The sequence below is a fragment of the Oryctolagus cuniculus genome, chromosome 13 (genome assembly GCF_964237555.1).
Source record: "Oryctolagus cuniculus chromosome 13, mOryCun1.1, whole genome shotgun sequence".
In the NCBI taxonomy this organism is placed as follows: domain Eukaryota; kingdom Metazoa; phylum Chordata; class Mammalia; order Lagomorpha; family Leporidae; genus Oryctolagus; species Oryctolagus cuniculus.
The window spans coordinates 53,260,917-53,275,455 of record NC_091444.1 but is presented as its reverse complement, the minus strand read 5'-3'; the positions used below and the strand labels follow the sequence as shown (position 1 = coordinate 53,275,455).

General features: G+C 40.5%; 1 protein-coding gene across 2 annotated transcripts in view; it reads right to left on the bottom strand.

The window, feature by feature from the left end:
• SLC35F3 (solute carrier family 35 member F3) overlaps positions 1 to 14,539 on the bottom strand; it is a 425,020-nt gene that overhangs the window by 385,942 nt on the left and 24,539 nt on the right. The window lies entirely within an intron of this gene.

Here is a 14,539-nt window from a genome sequence, read left to right as displayed (position 1 = left end):
TTTCTCTCCTTGTTCTAGCCTGGGAAACCTCACAGATTCACCTCTAACCTATATTTGTGCAGGTGACCACGTCTCTTCTAAATCTTATTCCTGCAGAGTCAGCTGCTTGCTAGACAGATGCTGTCAGACAGGGCAGCATGGCTCATTCATCTGCTTCACAGGGAGGGCTGAGCCAACAGAGCTATGATGGATGGTTGGCCAGGCCTCCACTCTTCTGGAATGGGATGTGAAGGACATTTGAAACATCTTACAATGTGTCCCTCCAATCTATCATTTTAAAGTTATTGCACAGATCCATAATGATTCCTTTAGGATGAGCTTTAAATTTACTCTGAGGATACGCTCGTTTCTTTTAGATAAAGTATTAAACCTCAATGAATTCATAGCTATCACCCCATAGTCTCATCTATTCTATGTCTCGTTTAGGTTCAAAATTTCAATCTTTCATAACCCCAGTTCCCCCACCAAATCTTAATACATCTGTAAATATTATTGGTTTTTCCTCCTCAATATTTCTTATATATTTTATGCTCTTTCCAATCATATCATTATTAGCTCATGCTAGGTCATAACATCCATTATTTTCATGCCAGAGTATATATTATCTTAGGTTTCTGGCTTGTCTCCCAGGTTCTAGTCTTTTCCTGTTTTGAAACCACCCTTTACCGCACATACATATTAGTATCAAGCTCTTTCTTCATATTGTCTCAATATTCAAAGTATTTCAATTTCAATATAGCACTCATAGGTTAAAGGTCAAAGTCCCTCATTTGGAATGACCACTATTTAAAATGTGATGATATCAAGTCAATATTTTCCCTCTTATCTTCTTGGAACTCATCTAAAAGAAACAGAAAGAGTGAATAAAAAAATACTTTTTTTTCTGAAACTGAGAGTTAAAATCCACAATTTTCAAAACCAGTGGAAAATCTGTCCAAATCAATAGTAAATCAACAGTGGTTTGTGTAGAAAGTAGAGGACAAGGACTATGAACAGAGCCATGGCAAATTCTGAAGAGCAACACCTTAAACATTTGTTCACCAAGGCAGAGACATGGCATGTGACCACCTCTGGGTCATCTCTGATCAGAAAAGGAAAGAAAAAGAGGCAGAGCTAAGGGAGAGAATGCAGGAAGGAGTTCGCAGGCAATAAGTAGTCTACTTGCAGCCATGAAGAAGGAAGATTTACCACAATGAAAAAAAAACCACACAGTTTATCCTCACTGCATAGGAAGAAATAAAATCTAAGTGCATTTAAACACAAATCCCTAGACCATAAGGAATTCCCAGCTACCCTGGAGCACAGCCCACACCCACCTTTAACCTAGCTCCCCACAAATAACTATTCTAGGAGAAAGTCACCTGCTTCAAAGAGAAGTAATCAAAAAATGAGAAACAACAAGGCAGAAGCAAATAGCAAATAAAGAATGGTTTCAGCAAATATTAGGGAAATACAACTTTTGCGAATACCTAGGCTGTGACAATGTACACAAAGTTAGGCTCATTCCTCACACTCAATACAGGAAAATTTCCAAATGAATACAAGATTGAAAGGCAAAGAATGAACAAACAAATATCACTAAAGATAAATACATGTTTTTAAATTTTAAACATTGATCAAAGTAGCTGTTCTAATTAATACATAAAGCTCAGAAATAAAAATTGAAACAAAAATATCAAAAGATTGATAAATTTTTCAATTAAACAAAAATATCTTCATGATCAAAACATAAAACAAGAGTCAAAAGATAAATGGCCAACTTTGAAAATCCTCTGCAATTTTTACTACAAATGAATAACTTCATTTGGTTCAGTTATTTATTTCCAGATAAAAAATACCTGCTTGGCTTAAAACAACAACCATTTATTTGTTCAGATTCTTTCTGTTGACATTTCAGACTAGGTTCAGCTCAGTGGTTCTGCTGGTCTCTTCTTGACACACCTGGTAGCCAGGATGGCTGGATGGGCCAGGATGACCTCATCCACATTTCTAAAGGCTGATATACCTTATGGTCTCTCTGAAAATGAGAGGGGAATTCACAATTCGCTGGAAGCCACAGAATATCACTTTGTCCACAATCTGTTGGTCAAAGTAAATCACAAAACCAGCCCTGGTTCAAGGCACAGAGAAAGAAACTATCTCTAAATGAGGAGAGCACTATGGAATTTGGTGGCAGGAAGACATCTTTAATCTCATCACACTTTAATATGAGAATGTGAACTCATATATACATATAATGAGATTTCAAAAGGTTCATGGAAACAGTGAATTATTTTTGTAGTTTTCCATAAACTTTTGAAGTACCCTTGTATGTATGTGTGTATACAAAATTGTCACACAATTTATGGTACAGGGGGTTAAGCTGTGGCCTGCATCACGGCATCCCCTATGGGTGCAGGTTTGAGTCCCAGCTGTTCCACTTCTGATCCATCTCTCTGTTAATGCACCTGGGAAAGCTAAAGAATATGGTCCAAGTTCCTGGGTCATGTCAACCACATGGGAGATCAGGAAGAATTTGGAGTGGACCAGCAGATGGAAGATCTCTCTCTCCCTCCTCTCTCTATAACTGTGCCTTTCATAAATAAATATTCAAAATATTACAGTCTGAATGTTTGTATCCCTTCATAAATTGAAACCCTAACCCCTACAATGATAGTGTTGAGAGATGAGGCCTTGTGGAGGTTATTAATGGTCAGAAGGGTGGAACCCTCACCACCCCACATCAGTGTGAACAATGCCCTCATGGAAGAAGCCCAGAAAGCTACCCTGTCTCTTCCAGCTTGTGAAGAAGAGGACCCTTACCAGACACTGATGTGTGGTGCGCTTATCTCAGACTTCCAAGTCCCCAGACTGGGAGAAATAAATTTTTGTGTTTATGAGGTACCCATTTTATGATATTTTGGTGTTGCAGTTGTATGAGTCAGCTTTTAGTAATAACAAAATGTCTGAGAGAAGCAACTTGTGAAGGAAAGGGGCTTAATTTGGTTCATGTTTTTGGAGGTTTACAGACTAAGATAAGGCTATTCCCATTGGGTGGGCATCTGTTGGGGCCAGAGGGTGACAGTCATGGAGAGTATGTAGAGGTGAGGCAGGTGAGCCAGAAATCAGACAGATCCATATGCCAGACTCAGACTTTTATAAACAACCCCCTCATGAGAGCTACCTACCAAGGCATGTCCCCAGTGGGCTAAGGACCTCTCACTTAAGCCCACCTCCTACACACAGCAATTGGATTAAGTTTCTATCTTCTTAGTATCATTAACATACAACTTTGGAGTCTAAAGTCTAGCATGAGTTTGGGAGACAAAATTTGTTCAAACCACAGTAGTAGCCCAAATAGACTAAGAAAGAAATCAATTAAAAGGCAGCCAGTAGATCAATTTTTAAAACTATCGACTGAAATAGTAATTGATATTGAGAAAAAATTCACAGAAAAGGAAATTCAAACAGCTCTTAAATATATGAAAATATGCTTAAACTCACTCATTAAAAGAGAACTACAGATTAAAAATAGATCAAAGGATTTACTTTTCACCAGATTTTCAAAAATCAGAGATCCCCATTTTGACATAGTATGAGAGGGAAGGTACTCTCATTTATTTCTGTTGAGAATGCCAAATGATATAACTTTTATTAGGGACAACTTGGCAATAACGTTCAACATTTTCAATTTTTTGGCCCAGCAATTTCACTTCTAGGAATACATCTTATGGATAAATTTATATCTTGGGAAAACAATATGTACTGTTTATTCATTGCACAACTGCTTATAATAACAAATATTGGAAACAATCTAACTGTTCATCAATAAAGGCTTGTTAAATATAGTATGGCTTTGTCACACCATAGAGAATTATGTAGTTATAAGATAAACACAGAGATCAATTATGGACATATGTATAACCATTTGTGAGTGTATGTGTATATGTGTGTTTGATTGTATAAGCACAACACATCTCGGCTATGACAAATAAGAGCCACATAACATGAATAGATTCCTATGCTCTCTTTAGAATTTTGAGCTATGTGAATGTACAAACTTTTCAATAAATAAGTTGCTGTTCAAATGCTCAATATTTAAACTTAAATTTAAACTCTGTCCACTCTGGCTATAGCTTACCTGCCCAGGGTTACTTCTCTCCATTCCTCATACTACATGTAACCCACATCAGAATGGTCTAATTATGGTCCTCTTACCTGCCCTATATGTTAAGCTTCTTTGTGTCTTTCTCTAGCCTGAAATTGCCTCTTGTCTACCTGAATCTGTAAAGCCTTCCAAATTCATCTTCATGATGACTGAAGCTTTTTTTGAACACCTCAGGCCTGGGAACTCCTGAAGTACTACACTCTATTTTCATGCTTATCATTTACATCTTTTGCATTCTCTCTTTCTTGTTGGTAATGTACTCTATACCTACATGCCTTTGTTCCCCCATCAAACCATATCTTCCTTCACTGTACTCACAAAATTCTGTTTGTGTATTAAACTAGAATGCTTCCCAGCCTGCAAAAGGGCATAAAAAATGATTGCCAATTGAGACTGAGGTACAATCAGCTAGGTGTGATGGTTCCCAAAGAAATGCCCACAGTTTAATTCCTGGAACCTGTGAATGTCTTCTTCCATGGTAAAGATTTTACAAATGTGATTAATGATTTTGAGAATGTGAAATTATCCTTGGATCATCTAGGATGGGCCCTCAATAACATCACAAGTAGTCTTCCTTATAAGACAAAGGTGGAAAATGTTAGACACCAGGAAGAAGATGAATAGACATCATGACGACAGAGGCTGAGACTGGAATCATGCAGCTGCAATTCAAGGAATGCCAGCAGCACCATAAGCTGGAAGAGGCAAGGAGGGATTCTCTACCAGATCACCCAGAGGAAGGGTAGCTGGACCAACACACTGATTTCATCCCAGTGAAACTGATGTGGATCTTCTAGCTTCCAGACCTGTGAGAGAATAATTTGCTATTTTTTCTAAAGACTTTATTTATTTATTTGAGAGGTATAGTTGAGAGAGAGAGAGAGAGAGAGAGAGAGAGAGAGAGAGAGAGATGGAGGAAGAGACAGAGAAAGGTCTTCCATCTGCTGGTTTATTTCCCAAATGACCACAACAGCCAGAGCTGGGTTGATCTGAAGTCAGGAGCCAGGAGCTTTTTCCGAGTCTCTCACATGGGTGCAGGGGGTTAAAGCACTTGGGCCATCTTCTACTGCTTTCCTAAGCCAAGCAGAATCTGGATTGGAAAAGGAGCAGTTGGGGCATGAACTGGCACCCATATGGGATACCAGTGCCGCAGGCAGAGGCTTAGCCTACTATGCCACAGCACCAACCCCCAATTTGCTATTGTTTTTAAGACACCAGTTCTGTGGTAATTTGTAGTGGCACTCACAGGAAGCCAGTACGCAAGTAAGAATATGTGATACAACTGAGGGTCAGCAGTGGGACACTTCAGTAAGGAAACAGTGAATATGGGACACTGCCTGTCCTGATCAACATAGAGGACCAGAATCCAGGTTTCCCAAGATGCACTGCAGAGGTCTCTCCATGACTCTATTTCCCCCATCACCTCAAACACTTATGGTGTCCTGGTATCCTCAAGTCCTAGAACTCTACGATGTAAAAATGAGGCGAGGTCTATTTTTGAGTGAAGTGTTCCCTCTTGTTTACTGACCCACTTTAAAGTGAAGACGTTATCAACTATATTCTCAATGAAGTCAACACTGCTTTGGGAGCTTCGTGTTTCTACAAAAGAGGGGATGCCAATCATTCACAATTGGGCATCTTCCTAACAATGGTAGCCCTCCTAAAAGTCTTTACTGAGATATCTGGGACACACCATAGCATATAATGCAATATATCTCACACCTTAGGCTAACAAATGCATTGTCCTTTAGAACCAAATTCTCCTAATACCCTATTCTACCATAGCTACATAACTGGATCTGAAAGACACATGATCATATGTTGCAAAAGATGGAAATGTACGTGAAAATCATTTCTCTCCAAGAAACCTGTCTCTTCCTCCCATTTCTCCTCCCATCTCAAACTGTTCAGGGAGAAATATGTCTACCGGAAATTTTCATCCTTCATGGTTTTTGGTCACCATCATTACAACTTGTTAGCATAAAAGCTAGAAAGTTTATTAATTTGATCCTTAAAGTCAGACACTATTCCATATACTGAAGAAACTGTGAGAAAGAAACAAATACTACATCTTGGTGGAGGAAAAAAGATTAATTTTTAAAAACTCCATAAAGGGTGCCGGAACTGTAGCGCAGTGGGTTAAAGCCCTGGCCTGAAACACAGGCATCCCATATGGGCACTGGTTCTAGTCCTGGCTGCTCCTCTTCTGATCCAGCTCTCTGCTATGGCCTGGGATAGCAGTAGAAGATGGCCCAAGTTCTTGGGTCCCTGCACCCATGTGGGAGACCCAGTAGAAGCTCCTGGCTTCTGGCTTTGGATCGGCGCAGCTCTGGCCACTGCGGCCATCTGGGGAGTGAACCAGAGGATGGAAGACCTCTCTCCCTGTCTCCACCTCTCTCTATAACTATGTCTTTCAAATAAATAAAATAAATAGTTATTTAAAAAAAAAAAACTCCAGAAAGCCAAGGGACTGAAGATTCCAATGAGAAAAAAATAAAGCAAGGTAATGGAATAGAATATCATGGTGAATGTTCTTTCAGTATTTTCCCCCCAAGAAAAGTCTCTGTGATTTGTTTTCTGTTCCATTTTTGGTTTGAGATAGCATTTGACACATAGAGGGTGGAGGGAGGGTGCCAAATATTTCCTGGCTAACCATTCTCTACTTCATTTTTCTCCAGGGAGTGTGCCCTCTGAGAACCAATCAATAGGATGGAAACTGATGACTGTCTTTTGTGTCCAAAAACGCTGACACTCACAATTTTCCTGAGCTCAGGAGCAAGTATGCCTAAAAAGTTCGTGTGAGGACTAACATATTTCCCACTGACATGACAAGGGGGCCGCTTTTGTTTGCAGGTGATGAACATCTTGGCTGTCCATAGTGCCAAAGACATCACGTCCCAGGGTCTAGATATGCCCTTTGGGTGTCACACTGCTGTTCTTGCCAATGTACTGTGTTGGGGCTGCCCCACCAGGAGATGCAGCTTGAGTTTGTGGATGTCCTACATTCCCTGTGCTCATCTAATTTAATGGTGCAGCAGATGGTCTAAAGCCTCCTGATTAAAGCCCATAGGAGCTGCTAGTGCCACTAAGTCAAGGCTCATGGAGGTTGATATGACATACCCTCGCGAATATACTGAGAGGGCCAAGGTCTTCCTCCACAAAATGCTTTCTCTGCCAACCTCTTTCAACAGTGATCCTCTCAAGTGCTCTGTGTTTAGCACAGTTTTGGAGAAGTTCTTACAAGCTACTTAATGGATCCCCCAGTCACAGTGATTTCAGAGTCAAAAACAGAAGTTCCCATTTATATCCTCCATCCTTGGACTCTTAGAGGTTGTTCCTAGTGTCCTCTTCTAAAACATGGCCCCATCTGGCTCCCTGAGCAAAAGTGTCATTTGTCTTTGGATTTCATCAGTCCTGATCATTTTGCAAATGGAGTTAAGGTCCTTGCCATCTTGATCACCATTCCCTGGCATATCAAGGAAGATGGGGCAATGGGTGCCTCAGCCTTGCCCCAACTGCAGGTGCTTAGGGACCTCAGTAATATAACTGAGGTGAGTGTGGAGACTGGCATGAGAAAGGGAACAAAGATGAGATAAGATGACACTTATCTTCCAAGGATGGGATGTGAGATTATGGGATAATTAGTCCAGTGATCTATTCTACATGGCACAGCAGGGTGAAGGGAAGAATTGGTAGATAAGAATATTTATAAACTATTGCTGGAAGGGGCTCTAGGGTGTTCTATGCTGGTTCTACCACTGGCTAAGCTGGCTTTTCCCAGCCCCCATAAGGCTATGAGAGAAGGAAGTGCCTCCCTCTTAGAAGATGCTTATGTTGATCTGTATTTGTATTTAAATATTCTGGAGGCTCAAAATGAATATAGATCCTCAATCTTAGAGAAAGAAAAAAGAAATATCACTGAAGAAATACAAGTGATGAGGGCCACCACATAAACAGCATATTTGGTGTCCTTTAAGAGCTAAACTTGGGAAGTTGTGCATCGAGGATCCTATTGCACAGGGTTCTCTCACATTATTTAGTCTGCTGCAGCATTTGTATAGTAATATATTTCATACTAGTAAAGAAAATCAGTGACTGTTGGGAGCAAGTCAAACATTTGGTGATCAGGTTGTATGCACCATAGTTTGAGAAATTTCAGTTTCAGAAATTATGAAAACCCATCTTTAACATTAAAAGGCACTGGGATCAGCCCTGTGGTACAGGTTAAGCCTCTGCTGTGACACTGGCATCCCACATGAACACTGACTAGAGTCTTAGCTGCTCTGCTTGCAATCCAGTTCCCTGCGAATGTGCCCAGGAAAGCAGCTGAAGATAGTCCAAGTGCTTATTCCCCTGATACCCATGTGAGAGACTTGGATGGAGTACCCGCCTCCAGGAATGGCCCAGACCTGGGCATTGTGGCCATTTGGGGAGAGAACTAATGGGTAGATATCTTGACCTTGATATCTCTCTCTCTCTCTCTCTCCCCTCTCTCATCCCCCCACAATAACTCTGCCTTTCAAATAAATAAATACATATTTAAATTTAAATAGTCATCATATTTTTCCCCAGAGTGGTAGATTAGGTTATTCAAAATGTCGAATCTATCCTTAAGATATGCAAGCTAAACAACCCACTTGAAATCATAGGAACTTTTCCAGGTGCTGCTGTTGTTCACATGATGAGACATTTTACTTCATCCCTGTTTCAAAATATCTTACCTTCAATAACCAGACATGTCACTGGGGAGGAATAGTTTTGTACTTGCTGCCTGTTTCTCCTTACAAATCCTCTGAAAAGAAACACACTCACTGTCCACAACAGGACTGGATTAGCACTGTTCACTCTTTCCTGCTGCATCACAATCCAGAGACTCTGTGGATGACCATGCGTGTTCTGTGAATAAGGCTGCAAGCAGCCTGCCATGGCAGGGCAAAGGCTGCTACTCAGAGAGCAGTGCCCTCTATGCTTGCACATTTCACTGGCACGCCATCAATACTGATCTTGACTCACCTTTCTTGTCTACCTCAAGGCTCACAACATAATCACTGACTAAAGGAAAATTCTCTCCTCTTTGGATGGATTTTCAATTATGAACAGAAAGACAACAAAAATCCATAAGTCTTTATTCCTGATATTTGTGTGCTGGTTTGTCAATTCATACTTTGCACACCAGTGGTTGCATCTAAGTGCAAAACAAAATACCTTTCAGGATGCACACTGGAGAGCAACTGTTCTTCCAATTACATGCTCCAGATAACACGCAAGCTCCAGTGGTGCCATTTAACTAAGGAATATTACCATTGTTCCTTCTGTTCCCTCTACACTCATAATAGCATAATTTGTCATTAACTCTGCAGCTTGTTTTATAAGTGTCTTGGCAATAGTATAACGTGTACCTGCTTTGGCAATGGGGGGGGGCACTCTGGATACTTCCATCATTTTGATTGCTTCTCTGTCACAACTTTTTCATGATGAAAAAATTTGGAAACAGCTGGTTTAGGAGAGTTCAGCATTCTTTCTTTGAAACTGATCAAAATAAATCTTGGATTCCTGCACAGACCATGACAAAAGCACAGTGAATCTGGAGGAACTAGAACTACCAAGCTGCACTTTCAGTGAGTATACACTTCACGTTGTCAGACTCACTCCTACATGTGGAAGCTGGACCCACAAACTAAAGTGAAAATTGGAAACTACAATGTAAATTAGGAAATATTTAAAGTGGAAAGCCAAGACAAGCACTGCATATCAAAACTCAGAAGTTTTCATATATTTGTTGGTCATTTGTTAATTCTTCTTTTAAGAACTGTCTATTCAGGTCCTTTGCCCATTTCTTAACTGGACTAGTTGTTTTTGTTGCTGAATTTTTTTAGTTGCTGTTATATTCTGGATATTAATACTTTGTTGGATAAACAATTTCTCCAATTCTGTTAGATGTCTTTTTGTTCTGTTGATTGTCTCCTCTACTGTGCAGAAGCTTCTGGATTTTATATAATCCCATTTGTCTATCTTTGCCTTTGTAGTCTGTGCTTTTGGGGTCTTATCCAAGAAATAGTCACTGACACCAATCTCTTGAAGTGTTTCTCCTATGTTTTCTAGAAATTTTACAGTTTCTGTTCTTACATTTAGATTTTGATCCATTTTGAGTTGAACTTGTATATTTTTTTGAGAAGTAGGGATCTAATTCCGTACTTCTACACACATGTACACAATGATGCTAGAACCATTTATTGAAAAGACTATCCCTTCTCCACTGTATGTTCTTGGCACCTTTAGCAAAAATAAGTTGGTTCTAAGCACATGGTTTAATTGCTGGGCTTTATGTTCTGTTCCATTGATCTATGTGCTAATTTTTATGCCAGTACCATGCTGCTTTAATTACTACAGCTTTGTAGCACAATACATGATTTCCATATGGGTTAATTGAATTTTCAAAAATAAAATAAGAATTTAATGGAACTATAGTAAAATCACATGGAATTTTACTTCACAAATTGTAAAAATGTTTGTGAACATGATTATTTTATCACTTCCCTGAGAAGACAACCAAATTCCCTTTGGATTACTGACAACTGAGGAAAAACTTCAGACCACTGTTTGAATCAGTATATAAGCCAAATAAGGTAAATAGTCTTTTTGTTTGATAGGAAAGGTTTGTTTTTGAATGTCATAGAACAATATTCATTAGGGTCATCTATATCCATTACCAGAATGATCCATGGATGATGTCTCGCTATTTCCTAAAACAAAATCTAGCCTTTATTCATTCATCAATGGACATTTGTTGTTTTTTTTTTTTTCTATATCTTGGCTAGTTTAAATAATAGGAAATCCTACCATTTGTGATGAAGTAGATGAACCCAGAGAACATTATACTAAGTGAAATAAGCCATACACAGAAGGACAAATACTAAATAATTCCACTTTTAAGAAGAATCCAAAATAGTCAAACTCCTAAAAGCAGTGAGTAGAATGGTGGTTCCTAGGGCCTAGGGAAAGAGAAAATGATGAGTTGTTATTCAGTGGGTATACAGTTTCAGTTATGTAAGATGAACAAATGCTAGAGAGCTGCTGTACAACAGTGCTGCCAGCTAACAATGCTATGTGTACTTGGAAATTTGGGGAGGGAGAGTGTTTGGCACAGTAGTAAAGAAGCAACTTAGGATAGCCACATTTCCTACTGGAGTCCCTGGGTTCAAGCCCTGGCTCTACACCCTATTCCAGTTTCTTGCTAGTATTCATCCTGTGAAGCAGCAGGTGATGCCTCAAATGGTTGGATCCCTGCAACCTACATGAAGACTCAAATTGAGTTCCTGGCTCCCAGTTTCAACCTGGCCCAGCCCCAGCTCTTGAGGGTGTTTGGGAAGTAAACTAGTAGATGGGAACATTCTCTCTTCCTGCTCCACTTTGAGTTTCTCTCTGCCTTTTTTTTTTTTTTGACAGGCAGAGTGGACAGTGAGAGAGACAGGGAGAAAGGTCTTCCTTTGCCGTTGGTTCACCCTCCAATGGCTGCCGCTGCCAGCGCACCGCACTGATCCGAAGCCAGGAGCCAGGTGCTTCTCCTGGTCTCCCATGTGGGTGCAGGGCCCAAGTACTTGGGCCATCCTCCACTGCACTCCCGGGCCACAGCAGAGAGCTGGCCTGGAAGAGGGGCAACCGGGACAGAATCGGTACCCCGACCGGGACTAGAACCTGGTATGCCAGCACCGCAAGGTGGAGGATTAGCCTATTGAGCCGCGGCGCTGGCATCTCTGCCTTTCAAATAAAAGAAAATTGTGAAGACAGTAGATGTCATGTTATGTGTTCTTACCACCAAACTAAACCAAACAAAAGCAGGAACAACAAAAAAGATGCACAAGGAAACTTTTGGAAGTGATGGATTTGTCTGTTCCCTTGATTGTGGGGACAGCTCCAGGTGTATGCATATGTCTAAATTCATCAAGTTGCATACCTTAAATGTATGCATACCTCAATGAAGCTGTTAAAAAAAAAATCTAGTCTCCAAAGCAAATGGTTTGCCACCCTGAGGATAATAAAAAAAAAAAAAAACATAATGTTTTTGTGCAATTTATAAGAGAAATTCCCCTACAATTCTAACATAATCTGAGCATTGGAAGCATTGGTGTTATTATGAATGGATCTCAGCTTGACCACTATGGGACATATGATATTCATTTGGGTGTTCAAATTGTGGTATAATTTAAAAAAAGATTTATTTATTTATTTGAAAGGCAGAATTAGAGAGAGGCAGAGGCACAGAGAGAAAGAGAGCGAGAGCAAGCAAGAGAGAGATAGAGAGAGTGGTCATCCATCTGCTGGTTCACTCCCCAGTTGGCCACAATGGCCAAATCTGTACCCATCCAAAGCCAGGAACCAGGGACTTCTTCCAGGTCTCTCACGCAGGTGCAGGAGCCCAGGGACTTTAGCCAAATTCTACTGTTTTTCCAGGCCATAGCAGAGAGTTGGATTGGAAGTGGAGCAGCCAAAACTCAAACCAGTGATCATATGGAATGCCAGCACTGCCAGTGGCAGCCTTACCTGCTATGCCACAGCGCAAGCCCCTCACTCTTTCCTTGAGCTGTGATTCCGTCTTCTCCTGCCCTTCAGACATGAACAGAACTACATGGCTGACTTTCCTGGTTCTCAAGCTTGTGGATAGCATATTGTGGGATGTTTTTGGCCTCCATAATCACATCAGCCAATTCTCCTAACAACTCTCTTCTTATGTATCGAGATATATCCTATATCCAGAGAATCCCGAGAAATACACAGACAGTAGCTGGCTTAACACCACAGAATCTGAGATTCTCCTTTTCCCATGCTTCATTGGTAGTGAATTAGCAAAATATATTTGATATCTTTTTTAAAAGATTTATTTATTTATTTGAAAGGAAGAGTTACAGAGAGGCAGAGGCAGAGAGAGGGGGTGGGGGTGGGGGGAGAGAAAGTCTTCCATCCAGTGTTTCACTCCCCCAGATGGCCACAATGGCCAGAGCTGAGGCAATTCGAAACCAAGAGCCAGTAGCTTCCTCTGGGTCTCCCACGTGGGTGTAGGGGCCCAAGTTCGTGAGCTATCTTCCACTGCTTTCCCAGGCCCTAGCACAGAGCTGGATCAGAAGAGGAGCAGCCAGGACTTGAACTGGCACAATGCTGGCACTGCAGGTGGTGGCTTTACCTGCCACACCACAGTGCCAGCCCCTGTAATTCATTTTTAAAGCCTCCCAAAATTTTAGTTTGTTAGTTTATACTACAAATGTGTTAGGAGTACAGACTATGTGTCAACCATTGTGCTAGATGCTTGGGTAAACTGCTCAACATGATGAGCCTAGACCTCCTGTTGGTCTAATGGGAAGGAATCACATTAAATAAACAAGTACTTAGTGATGATTGTCATATAGTAGTTTTAAAGACATTCCTTTCCTCTCTCCAGAAAATACAGTTACAAGATTATAATCTGCACATTCATTCCAATAACAAAGTTATGATGCAAAATTACATCAGCTCAGATAAAATGGGTTTCTGGAAAATGCCTTTAATGTGCTGTGGAGAACACTAAAACACCAAGTAGAAGCACCGGGGGGCAGAACCGCCGTAGTTATAGAAATGAGAGGAAGGCGGGGTTGCACCTTAGTTACCACCATATAAGGTGTGTGCTCAGAGAACAGTCACTTCCCTGAACGTTCCAACTGCCCACGCTAGATGGAAGCACAATGTGGCAGCTGCTCAAAGGATTCTTTGTGGCAGAAATTGGGGACAAAAAAATGAAAATTAAGTTTGTGGCCTGGCAGTATATGAGAAACTATTCATTCTCACAGACAGTGAAAGCAGTTCACACATTTTGGAAAGGATTTTGTAGTGATAGTATCTTATCAGTAATATTAAGGCACATTCCCTTTGACCCAATAATTACATTTCTAAGCCAAAGGCAAATTCACAAGATAAATGTGCAATGAATTACTGCAGAAATTTTTTATTAACAGTGAAAAAATGGAAGCAACTGAATCATCCCCTCATTAAGTAGAGGCTTAATTGAATGGCAGTATAATACAAACAGGGGAACACCTAGCAATATTTCTTATCTGAGATTTTCACGTAGTTTTGGTCAAATTTCTACCTGATTTTCTCCATTGTGTATCAAAGGAGAAATGTTTAGGAATTATGCTTGGAAAACCACCCTTGAATGTGGGAATCATGTGCAGCTCAGCCAAGTGCACAGTTTTCTGCAAGTATGCAGGGAATGAGACTTTCTGAGAAAGAGGAGATGCAGTAGAACAACAAGCAGGGTCAGACAAACCACTTACACTGAGCCCCATTCCTATTCTCACATGTGCACATCTCTATATCCCTTGGCCTTTTTCTATGTTTCTCCCCTTCAAGCCCAAATAGTTA